This window comes from Loxodonta africana, chromosome 18 (assembly GCF_030014295.1).
Source record: "Loxodonta africana isolate mLoxAfr1 chromosome 18, mLoxAfr1.hap2, whole genome shotgun sequence".
In the NCBI taxonomy this organism is placed as follows: Eukaryota; Metazoa; Chordata; class Mammalia; order Proboscidea; family Elephantidae; genus Loxodonta; species Loxodonta africana.
In genome coordinates this window covers 77,045,653-77,058,709 of record NC_087359.1, presented here as the reverse complement: position 1 = coordinate 77,058,709, position 13,057 = coordinate 77,045,653, and the positions used below count along the sequence as shown (strand labels likewise).

The following is a 13,057-nucleotide window of genomic DNA, read 5'->3' as shown; positions in this document are numbered from 1 at the left end:
ATTGCTGCTTGCCCACCCAGGAGAGGAAAGGGAGGAAGGACTGCAGCCCCCGACCCTGTGAGCTGGAGAGATCCACCCTCAAGGACTGCTCTCTAGCCAGAAGGTGGCTGGACCTGCTTGTCCTGGGCTGACTCTGCTGTTCTTGCCCCCTCCCTGCAAGGCCCAACTCATTGACACTCAAGCTCTGTTGTCCCAGACCTAGTCCTTGACAAGCCTGATTAGATAAAGACCGACTGGGATCAGGAGCAGATGGGGCGGTCACTGTCCTGGGGGCTGGGGCTCACCAGGCTGTTTGGAGCTGAGGTCTTTGAGTCCTTGAAAAATGTCAGGATATCGCCCTCCAGTACCATCCAGGAGGCACTCCAGTGCTTCTTCCTAGGTGGCTGGGGGTCAGGCAGGGCTTGGAGGTGACCCTGGGCTGAGGTCCTCTCCCAGCATGAACCACCCCCAGGAGCAGGGCACAGAGCTTGAGAGCTCAGCCTGGGGCACCCGACAGTGAGAGCTGGACTCCCAACTCTAACACCTGGTAGCCAAGGGACCTTTGGCAGGTCATTTTATCTCAGTTTCTTCACAGGACTTCTATGAAGTCCCTTTGAGGATAAATAAGAGCCTAGCACATACGAAGTGCTCAGTGAGTACCATCATTAAGGCCCACTCTGCCCTGGGTGCAGACAGGCTCTCACCAGAGCCACTTTCCCTCGTCCGCTGTCTTAGTACTATGGAGCATGCCTGCCTTGTCCAGGGTCTTCATCTTAGAGAGAGAAGGGGAAAAAGGAGACAGTTAAGAGGTGCACCACAGGAGGCAGAGGCTGTTCTCTGCTCAGCCAGCAACTCCAAGCAGGCTGAAGCAGAGTCTCCACTGAAACCCCCTCACCCCAGCCAGCCACCTGACTGGTGGTAGAGGGTGGCTTGTTTGCTTCAGTATCAGTAGCAGCAGCAGGAGACATGTCTACCCAGCTGTCAAGCTCACCCAGCTCTGGGGCTGGGCAGACCTAGACTCCTGAGTTCACTCAGCCCAGCCTAATAGTGGGGCTTGTGGGGGAGACAGACACACCAGACCCAGTTCCTGCCCCCCAGGGCCTCCAGAAACCCCCCACTTCTTTTGTGGGAGTCCCTGCCAGAGCCTACATGGCCCCCTCACCTTCTCCTCAGCGAGGCTGGCCTGGGCTGGAGTTGTGGATGTTTTGAGGGGCAGGGACGGGGACCTAGGAGAGAAAACGAAAACAAGCAGGTGCTGTCGAGTGAATTCCGACTCATGGGGACCCCATGTGTCAGAGCAGAACTGTGCTCCACAGTCTGATTCTGAGGCACCTCTGGGTGGATTCAAATCTCCAACCTTTTGTTTAGCCGCAGAGCGTGTTACCGCTTGCACCACCCAGGGGCTCCAGGGGAGAAAGACACTGTCATTTATAACCTTCTCCTCTCTCCCTGGCACTCTCCCTTCCCCAGTGGGTTACCTGGGGCATCTCCCACTGAACAGAGTCATCTGGGTTGTAGAAATATTGCTTCCCGTGCTGGTCCTCCAGCTTCACCCACTGTGCGGAGAGAGATGGTCAGGGCCCCTGGCCACTTCATGAGAGGGGAGGAAAGGGTTTCCTCCAACCAGAATCCAAAATAGTGCCAGCGAGTTTGGAGGGGCAGTGTTGGTGGCTGCAGTGTCTTGGCATGGCTGGGGCTGTAGGGGAGCTGCAGTTTAGAGTGTTAAGGAAAGGGAAGGACAATACACAAAGCCTGATGAGGGGCAGCGATGAGTGAGGAAGAGCTGGGGAGAAGGTTCCCTGTGCAGAGGTCTAAAAAGCAGACAGGGCCGTGGGAGCTGGGCCCATCTGCCCACATGCCCCTACTTGCTCTTGGATGAAGTGGTTGCTGTACAGGGTCTGCTGGTCTGGCCTAGGTGACAAGACCAGCCGGGGGGCCTGGCTAAGGCAGAGGCGAGGCCAGCCTCACTGAAGGAGCCCATGGGGGATAGGCTTCCCCCGAGTAACTGGTCAGCGATTCTGGGTAGTCAGTCTCAGGGGTGGGAAGCTGCAGGAAGCAGCAGGTAGAGTTAGAGGGTCTGGGAGCCAGCCCTGCCCATACCTGGCCTGGTCTCGCCCCTTCACACCAGGCCCAGCTCCACCCCTCATCCTCTGTTCCCTGGGGCCTTTGGGAGCAGAGGCTGGGCCAGAGGCTGGGAGAGCCAGTCCCACCCACCCTGGTCAGGCCCCGCCCTTTCACACCAGGCCCCGCCCCGACCATCTGTTCCCTGGGGCTGTGGGGAGTAGAGGCGGGATCAGAGACCTCCAGAGCCAGCCCCGCCCACCCTGGCCAGGTCCGACCCTTTCACACCAGGCCCCACCCCTCAACCTCTGGTCCCAGGGGCTGTGGGGGGTCAGGCCCGGCTGCATCTCCATCTCGCCCTCCAGCTCATCCTCGGGCTCCTCCAGCCTGTCAGTGGGTAGAACACCCAGAAGCTCTCCTCATCCCAGTACTGGCCCCACTTGGCCTCGACACTCTCGCAGTTGCCCACCGAGGCCCCGGAGGTGGCCGGCCTAGCGGGGCCCTCTGCAGCCTCAAAGGACGACTCCCAGGTCCTCACATCCCTGTCTGGGTCGTAGTAGAAGGGGCGCCCGGAGCCCGCGCCTGTGAGCGTCTCCCACACGGAGCTGGGGTGCGGGGCCCGGCGGCGCTGGGGAGGTGGCCCCAGGCTGCTGTTTCATGTTCTCGCACACAGGCTCCGAGGGCTTGTTCACCTGCGGGAGGAGGAAGGAGACAGGATTTTCGGGAGAGCTCCGGGGTCACACAGGCCCGGGACTTCTGGCACCCAGTCGGCCACTTGCCCCCCTTGTGCCACCTTCAGCCAGTCATATGACCTCAGTGCCCCAGCTGTCAAAATTCTGTCCTACCCACCTCTGGAAGTTGTAGTGAAGAGACAGAGAGGAATGTTCTTGAAGTAGTTTGTAAAGTATGAAGTGCCCAGATGTGTGGGAAAACTGCATTCATGATTTATTAACAATAATAAAATATAGATGATGGAGCTCTCACAGCTGTGCACTCAGAGAACAGAGAAATACCCTGGGACCCACTCCTTCCTGTGGACCTCATTCAAGTCACGTGGTGGCAGGGCTCTGCCATTCTAGAGCCAAGTACCCATTTTGGGGCCCCCATTGAGAGCCCCACCCATCTTTTTCTGTGGGCTCAGAAACCCTTGGCTGGAACTTCCCTGACGTGAAGTTTGCAGGCTTCAAACTCAATCCCAGACAAGGAGAGAGAGAAGGAGAGATGAAAGTCAGGGCAGCGAGGAATGAGGGGCAAAAAAAGAAGAGCACCCCTCTCCTCAGAAAAGATGGCAAGGAGGGGGAGCTGGCAGGTTCAGCTGCACAGAATATAAGCCTCATTGTGGTGCTCTCCCACTTAACACCCTCAAGGCTCCCAGTTGCCAGGAGGGCAAAGTAGAAGCCCTATCAGGCACCATAGGGTTCCATCACCTGCCTGTGCTTCCCACCTTATTTCCTGCCACTCCTTACCCCTTGCCTTGAACTTGAAGCTCCAGTAGCTGTGACTGCTCCAGGCCTCAACTCTTTCAAGGCCTGCCAGGCCCTACCCCACCCCTTTCTCACCTGGCTGATTCCAACTCCTCCTCCAGGACTCAGCTCAGGTGCCAGGTTCAAGACCTTTCCTGGGAATTCCTTCCATGACCAAGGGAGGTGACTGGGTCTGTTCTTCCGTGTGCCCACCACACTGAGTTCAGCACCCTCACCGGACGGATAGAAAACTACATTATCATAACCCAGACAACAGAATAGCAATTTTATTCTTGGAAATTTTATATTCCAAGAATAATAATACTTCCAAGGAAAAAAGCAAATTTCAAAATGATAAACTTAGCTTTGTTCCAATCTTTTCTTTTTTTTAAAAAAAGAAAAAACCCTCCAAAGAGGTCCCAGATAAGTACAGCATTACTGAAAAAGAAGAACAAAATGGGAGGCCTCATACTACCTGATTTTAGAACCTATTATACTGCCACAGTAGTCAAAACAGCCTGGTACTGGTGCAACAACAGATACATAGACCAATGGGACAGAATTAAGAATCCAAACATGAATTCATCCACCTACGAGCAGCTGATGTTTGACAAAGGCCCCAAGTCTGTTAAATGGGGAAAAGACAGTCTCTTTAACAAATGGTGCTAGCGTAACTGGATATCCATCTGCAAAAAAAAGAAAAACAAGATCCATACCTCACACAATGCACAAAAACTAACTCAAAATGGATTAAAGACCTAAATATAAAATCTAAAACAATAAAGACCATGGAAGAAAAAATGGGGACAATGCTAGGTGCCCTAATATATGGCATAAACAGTATACAAAAACATTACTAACAATGCACAAGCACCAGAAGAGAAACTACATAACAGGGAGCTCCTAAAATCAAACACCTATCTCATTCAAAGACTTCACCAAAAGAGTAAAAAGACAACCTACAGACTGGGAACAAATTTTTGGCTACGACAAATCCGATCAGCATCTAATCTCTAAAATCTACAAAAAAAAAAAACCTCAACACCAAGACAAATGACCCAGTTAAAAAATGGGCAAAGGATATGAACAGGCACTTCACCAAAGAAGAAATTCAGGCGGCTAACAGACATTAGGAAATGCTCACGATCATTATCCACTAGAGAAATGCAAATCAAAACTACAATGAGATACCATCTCACTCCAACAAGGCTGGCATTAATCCAAAAAAAAACAAAACAATAAATGTTGGAGAGGTTGTGGAGAGACTGGAAACTTATACACTGCTGGTGGGAATATAAAATGGTATAACCACTTTGGAAATCGATTTGGCACTTCCTTAGAAAGCTAGAAATAGAACTACCATTGGATCCAGCAATCCCACTCCTTGGAATATATCTTAGAGAAATAATAGCCCTCACATGAATAGATATATGCACACCCATGTTCACTGCAGTACTGATGGAAATAACCGAGGTGCCCATCAATGGGTGAATGGATAAACAAGTTATAGTATATTCACACAATGGAATACTATGCAACCATAAAGAACAATGACGAATCTCCAAAACATCTCATAACATGGAGGAATCTGGAAGGCATCATGCTGAGTGAAATTAGTTGCAAAAGGACAAATATTGCATGAGACTGCTATTATAAAGAACTCAAGAAAAGGTTTAAACACAGAGGAAAGCATTTTGAGATGGTTACAAGGGTGGGGAGAGAGGGAGAGGAGTATTTACTAACTAGATAGTAGACAAGAATTATTTTAGGTGAAGGGAAGGACAACACACAATGCAGGGGAAGGCAGCACAACTGGACTAAACCAAAAGCTGAGAAGTTTCCTGAACACAGCCAAACACTTCAAGGGACAGAGTAGCAGGGGCAGGGGTCTGGGGACCATGGTTTCAGGGGACACCTAGGTCAATTGGCATAACAAAGTTGATTAAGAAAATGTTCTGCATCCCACTGTGGTGAGTGGCAGCTGGGGTCTTAAAAGCTAGCAAGTAGCCATCTAAGATGCATCAACTGGTCTCAATCCACCTGGAGCGAAGGAGAATAAAGAACATCAAAGACACAAGGAAAATATGAGCCCTAGAGACAGAAAGGGCCACATAAACCAGAGACTCCATTAGCCTGAGACTGGAAGAACTAGATGGTACCCGGCTACCACAAATGACTGCCCTGACAGGGAACAAAACAGAGAATCCCTGATGGAGCAGGAGAAAAGTGGGATGCAGACCTCAAATTCTAGTAAAAAGACCAGACTTAATGGTCTGACTGAGACTGGAAGGACACCAGAGGTCAAGGACTCTCTGTAACCCAGACTCTATGTAACAGAAACTAAAACCATTCCCGAAGCCAACTCTTCAGGCAAAGGTTAGACTGGACTCTAAAACATAAAATGATGCTGGCGAGGGCTGTGCTTCTTAGCTCAGGTAGACACGTGAGGCTATGTGGGCAGCTCCGGTCTGGAGGTGAGATGAGAAGGCAGAGGGGAACAGGAGCTGGTTGAATGGACATGGGAAATACAGGGTGGACAGAACAAGTGTGCTGTCACATTGTAGGGAGAGCAACTAGGGTCACATAACAATGTGTAAGTTTTTGTATGAGAAACTGACTTGCATTGTAAACTTTCACTTAAAGCACAACTGAAAAAAAAAGGAAAGAAAAAAACCCTCCAAAATGCTAACAGAGGTCATTTGTGGTAGTTATATTATAGTGGTTGAATTTGTTTTTTGTTTCTTTAAACTTTCCTGCAATCTTAAACATTCGTAAAATAAACCTTAAAAAAAAAAAAAATCATAGAAGTTTCTGCATTGACTGTGACTCCTTCACTAAGCTATAACCTCTTTGAGAGGGGAAGCCCGTCCCACTCAAGGGCCTTAGGCAGGCACCTGAGAAATCATCCGTCCAAGAAAATTTGCCGCCGTGTGCCAGGCACTGTTCTAGGCACTGGGAAAGCAACAAGCGGACACAAATCCCTGCCCTGGGAGGGCCAACACTCTAGTGCATGTGTGTGTCTACGGCAGGCACATCAATGATGAGTTGGTTATCACTGCTAAGGAGGAAAACCAAACCGCAGTCAGAAAAGGGGGCGTTGCTGTTTTAGACAGGGAGCCTGTGAAAGGGCAGCTCCCCTGGCACAGGCTCAGAGAGACCTGGGGACACACCCCTACTCACGCTTCCGTGTGGTGGAGACAGGACGCTCCCCTCCACTTCTCTGTTCTCTTTTCCCACTGTAGCCCTCATGTGGGATCCAGCATTCCAACTCACCAGACAGCTCACCCTCCCGCAAACACAAAAGGCACCTGCCTACCTCCTGTGCCTTTGCTCCTGTGCTTCCTGAAACCTGGAATGCCCTTATCTGGGTCCCTGCCTACCCAAACCTTGCCCATCCACTGGCTTTCTGCTCCCAAGCCTCTCCTGCGTAAGGCCTTCCCCCTCCTAAGAGAGGCCAAACCCTCTGGCCCTCTGCTTGTTGCCATTAGGTAGTTGGTGAGTTGTCCATCCATTTGCTTACTTTCTCTGCCCCAAAAGGCAGGAGTTACTGGAGAGCAAGACCCACATTGACTAAGTGATCCCTGTCACCCCCAGCAGGTGCTCCAATGCCCCATAGCACATAGCAGATCCACCAAAACGCTTGCTGTACCCATGTCAATCCTATGGTAAACTGCAGCAGCAAACAAACATACAAACAGACCTGATGCTGGGGAGAGACTAAGGTTAGATTTGAGTAAGAACTTCCTGAGCATGAAGGTTTCAGCCACAGAAACCAGGAGATTCCTTGGGAGGACAGGGTGGAGGCAGGGGGTGGAGGAAGGCAGATAAACCACACAACCTCTACCCACCCCAGCTGGACTCACTGAGGCAGTGGCCATGCCCATCCCTGGGGTGGGATTCAAAGGGCCCATGGGGGCCTGTATGAACCAGCAGAGGAGCCAGGCTCTTTGGAGCCAGGCTGCTGGCCGTGGCTCTGAGTCCACAGGGAGTCCTAGGCTGGTGGAGCTGACAGGGATCTCGCACACGGAACACCCCAAGCAGGTACAGAGGAGATCCTGGAGGTAGAAGAGTGGGCCCCCAGGGTGACAGGGCTGTCACAAGGAAAAGATGCAGAGTCACACTGTGGGGCTCCACAGTGCAGATCAAATGGGGGCAGGGAAGTGCCCTTTGAAGGAAACACTATGTAAAGATTGGGGCTGCCCCAGAGTCACAGCCAGGTTCAAGAGATAGTGAGGGTGGACATCATTGGAGATGAGTAAGCAGGGTCTAACCACCTGCTAGGGATGACTCAAGAAGAGCAGCTGTGTGGAGGTAGCCAGACTACCAAATCCCTGAGGCCCCTTCAGACCGAGAACTCTCTGCTGAGACCCCACAGTGCTAAGACAGAGGCATTTTCCTCTCAGGCAGAGCCTAGGCTGGACCTGACCAGCTCCTGGGGACAGATAAGGCCAGGCCCTCCCATACCTTTGGCTTGGAGGGGATGCTCACCATGGCTATAGCAGGGCCTCTGCCCTCAAATCCCGGAGGCCCAGGCAAAACCCAGACACAGACCAGCAGCAGGGGCCTGACTAGAGTACCAAGGGTTCCTGGTGCTCAGACTTGAGTTGTATCCACGAGACGAAAGGGACAATGAGTGGGAAAGAGGAAGTGGCCCCCCACCTCAAGCTAAAGGACCCAGTCAAGAGGGGTCTGGCTCTCATCACCCCCAGCTACCAACCCCCCAGCAATTCCTGACAGCAGCAGTCCCCTCATCTCCAATTTTCCTCCCCCTGTCCACAAGCAGGTGGCAGCCCCGCCTCTCCTCCCTCAGCTGCCCACCCCCTTTTAGCATTGCCCTGTCTTTCCTCTCAGACAGGCAGGGCCTCAGACGAGAGGTTAGAAGTCCCGACTCCATAAGGCCCCTGCCCCAGACCCCAGCTCACCCTAGGGCCAGAGGATGGAGGCCCAGAGGCGTCCCCTTGTCCCTATGGGCCCCATGGCCACCCCCAACAGATGCTGAACTCGCCTTCTAATGCTAGGGTCCCCCACCTGCCCCCAAAGGGCCCGACTCTGCCTTCTGGTCAGCTTAGCAATCATATCTACCAACCTGTTCCCTCTGTGTTGGGACCGAGCCTGGGGAAGGTCTGCTGGGGTGGAGCCAAGGGGCACAGCCTTAGGGCTGGCAGAGTTCAAAAGGGAAACAAGAAGTTGTCTCAACTAACTATCCTATTCATCAAAATAAAATACAAGAAAAAAATAGAGATTGAGCAGAAACAAAATCAACAACAACAAAAAAGAGGAAAAGTCAATATATAAACTACTCAGCACAAAAAATTAAGTGAGAAAAAGAAACTGTCAACAACACACAAAAAAGACATCAAAATGACAGCACTAAACTCATACATATCCATAATTACACTGAATGTTAATGGACTAAATGCACTGATAAAGAGACAGAGAGTGGCAGCATGTATAAAAACAAAAAACATGATCCATCTATATGCTGCCTACAAGAGACACACCTTAGACTTAGAGACACAGACTAAAACTCAAAGAATAGGAAAAAATATATCAAGCAAACAACAATCAAAAAAGAGCAGGAGTGGCAATATTAATTTCTGACAAAATAAACTTTAAAGTTAAACCAACCCAGAGGACAAGGAAGGACACAATATAACGATTAAAAGGACATTATACCAGGAGGACCTAACCATATTAAATATTTCTGCATCCAATGACAGGGCTACAAGATACATAAAACAAACTCTATCAACATTGAAAAGTGAGATAGACAGCTCCATGATAACTGTAGGAGACTTCAACACACCACTTTCAATGAAGGACAGGACATCCAGAAAGAAGCTCAGAAAAGACACAGATGATCTAAATGCCACAATAAACCAACTTGACTTTATAGACAGATACAGAATACTCTACCCAACAGCAGCCAAGTATGCTTTCTTTTCTAGTGCACATGGAACATTCTCTAGAACAGACCATATATTAGATCATAAAGCAAGCCTTAGCAGAATCCAAAACATTGAAATATTGCAAAGCATTTTCTCTGATCATAAGGCCATAAAAGTAGAAATCAATAACAGAAAAAGCAGGGAAAAGAAATCAAACACTTGGAAACCGAACAATACCCTGCTCAAAAAAGACTGGATTATAGAAGACATTAAGGATGGAATAAAGAAATTCACAGAATCCAGTGAGAATGAAAACACTTTCTATAAGAACCTTTTTGGAACACAGTGTATGTAAGCAGTGCTCAGAGGTCAATTTATATCAATAAATGCACACATCCAAAAAGAAGAAAGGGCCAAAATCAAAGAATTATCCCTACAACTTGAACAAGTAGAAAGAGAGCAACAAAAGAAACCCTCTGGCACTAGAAGAAAGGAAATAGTAAAAACTGGAACAGGACAAAATGAAATAGAAAACAGAAAAACAATTGATAGAGTTAACAAGACCAAGAGATGGCTCTTTGAAAAACTTAACAAAATTGATAACCCATTGGCCGAACTAACAAAAGAAAAACAGGTGAGGAAGCAAATAACCCCAATAAGAAATAACATAGAGGCGGAGCCAAGATGGCGGAATAGACAGACGCTTCCGTGGAGCCCTCTTCACAACAAAGACCCGAAACAACAAGTGAAACGAGTGTATATGTGACAAGCTGGGAGCCCTGAGCATCAAAGGCAAGCTTAGACAACAAACTGAGGGACAGGGGAAGGAAGAGACCGTTCAGAAGCAGAGAGGAGTTGCCGGACCCGAATTGCAGGGAGCCCTCAGGCACCATTCCCGGAGCGGCGGCGGCGGCAGGCTGGTCCTAGCCTTTGGCCGCAGTTTCCTCAGGGAGAAGCAGCAGCCACACAGCCCACTCACACCTCCAGAACCTGAGGAGAACGGCGCTCTAGGCAAAAGCTAAGTACTTCAGTACATTTTACAGTGCCCCCCCCAACCCAGGTTAAGCGGCTGAATCCCTAGGCCTGAGATAGACCCTGGTGAGCACCTGGAGCCATCGTCCCGGCCTTGGGGAAGGAAAAAAATCTCTAACTGGGGGGAAAAGATAATTTGCTAGCTCCATTAACTCAGGGGGCTCAGGACAGATGTGGCTCCTGTCCAGGCATAAACCTTCCATGAACCTTGAGCAACTTTCGCTTCTGAATGGAACTGTGTGGGCCTATTTCGGGAGAATAGGCCCTTGTTGGCAAACTCCAACCATTTCAGCTGTGTGGTGGAGAGGTGGGTGTTTGATGTTTGACATTGCTTTGCCTAGTAAGCAAGATCCTCACCTATCCACAACAGGAACCTAAGGACTGGTGTCTCCACTTGGGTCACCCAGCCACAAGAGACAGGGGCCCAGGGATACCTGGTACCTCCCAGTCCTTATAACAAAATCTTTGGGTGCCCATGGTTCCTCTGCAGAGCCCACCCACCAGCACACTCTAGGGAACAGAGACGTGTTTTCCTCAGAGACACTTGGGGGTTGGGTCTCAGCCCCCTGCCTTGTTCAGAGTGTGACCCCCTGCTGCAATCAGATATGGGTACATACGCCAATCACCCCTGCCCTTCTGAGACTGTAGGACAGAGGCTGTACCACACACTTCATATCAGCTACCTGGAAACCTGAGCTGAATTCATACAAGAAAACTAAATGGACTCCTAGACTGATATACCTGATAACAGCTCTAGCCAGCTGGGGACAGGACACCAGAGCTGCAAAGGTGAAAATAATCAAGCTAGCTCACTCAAGCAACCCATAGGGGTATACCAAAACAAAAAAAAGAAAGCAGCTATGACACAGTAAGCAAGCATAAACTAATACAATAGCTTATAGATGGCCCGGAGACAACAGTCAATATCAAGTTCCATAAAGAAACAGGCCATCATCACCTCAACAGGCTCTCAAAACAAAGAATCCAGACATCTTTTAGATGAAAGTGCATTCCAGGAATGACCAGATGCAGAATACAAAAGTTTAATATACAGAACCCTTCAAGACATCAGGAAGGAAATGAAGCAATATGCAGAACAAGCCAAGGAACACACAGATAAAGCAACTGAAGAACTCAGAAAGATTATTCAGGAACATAATGAAAAGTTTAATAAGCTGGAAAAATCCATAGACAGACAGCAATCAGAAATTCAGAAGATTAACAATAAAATTACAAAATTATATAACTCAATAGAAAGTCAGAGGAGCAGAACTGAGCAAGTAGGAGCTAGAATTTCTGAAGTCAAAGATAAATCACTTGGCACTAATATATTTGAAGAAAAATCAGGTAAAAGAATTTTAAAAAATGAAGAAACCTTAAGAATCATGTGGGACTCTATCAAGAGAAATAACCTACAAGTGACTGGAGTACCAGAACAGGGAGGGATAACAGAAAATAGAGAAAATTGTTCAAGATTTGTTAGCAGAAAACTTCCCTGATATTGTGAAAGATGAGAAGATATCTCCCCAAGGTGCTCATCGGACTCCATATAAGGTAGATCTTAAAAGAAAGCCACCAAGACATATTATAATGAAGCTTGCCAAAACCAAAGATAAGGAGACAATTATAAGAGCAGCAAGGGATAAAAGAAAAGTCACCTACAAGGGAGAGCCAATAAGAATAAACTCAGACTACTCGGCAGAAACCATGCAGGCAAGAAGGCAATGGGATGACATATTTAAAAAATTGAAGGAAAAAATTGCCTGCCAAGAATCATATATCCATCAAAACTGTCTCTTAAATATGAAGCTGAAATTAAGACATTTCCATATAAACACAAGTTGAGGGAATTCGTAAAAACCAAATCAAAACTACAAGAAATACTAAAGGGAGTTCTTTGGTCAGAAAATCAATATCAGGTATTGACCCAAGACTAAAACAGTGGGCAGAGCAACCAGAAGTCAACCCAGACAGGGAAATCCAAAAAAAAAAAAGGCAAGATTAAAAAAAAAGCCCAACACAGGGTAATGGCGATGTTATTATATAAAAGAAGACAACATTAAAACAATAAAGAGGGACCAAGAAATGTGATCATACACCTCCCATATGGAGAGGAAGATACGGTGATACAAAGAAATAAAAGTTAGTTATAAATTTAGAAAAATAAGGGTAAATAATGCGGTAACCACAAAGGAGACAAACTATCCTACTCATCAAAATAAAATACAAGGGAAAAATACAGACTTAGCAGAAACAAAATCAACAACAACAAATATGAGGAAAGGACAATATATAAAGAAAATCTAATTAGCACATGAAATTAAGTGGGAAAAAGAAGCTGTCAACACACGAAAAAAGACATCAAAATGATAGCACTAAATTCACACCTATCCATAATTACCCTGAAGGTAAATGGACTAAATGTACCGATAAAGAGACAGAGAATGGCAGAATGGATTAAAAAAACAAAATCCATCTATATGCTGCCTAGAAGAGACAGACCTTAGACTCAGAGACACAAACAAACTAAAACTCAAAGGATGGAAAAAAATATATCAAGCAAACAACAATCAAAAAAGAGCAGGAGTGGCAATATTAATTTCTGACAAAATAGACTTTAAAGTTAAATCCATC

At 47.8% G+C, this 13,057-nt stretch overlaps 1 pseudogene; it reads right to left on the bottom strand.

Moving 5' to 3' along the window:
* Positions 1 to 679: 679 nt before the first annotated feature.
* Positions 680 to 7,994, bottom strand: LOC135228029 (rho GTPase-activating protein 27-like; annotated as a pseudogene).
* Positions 7,995 to 13,057: the final 5,063 nt, after the last annotated feature.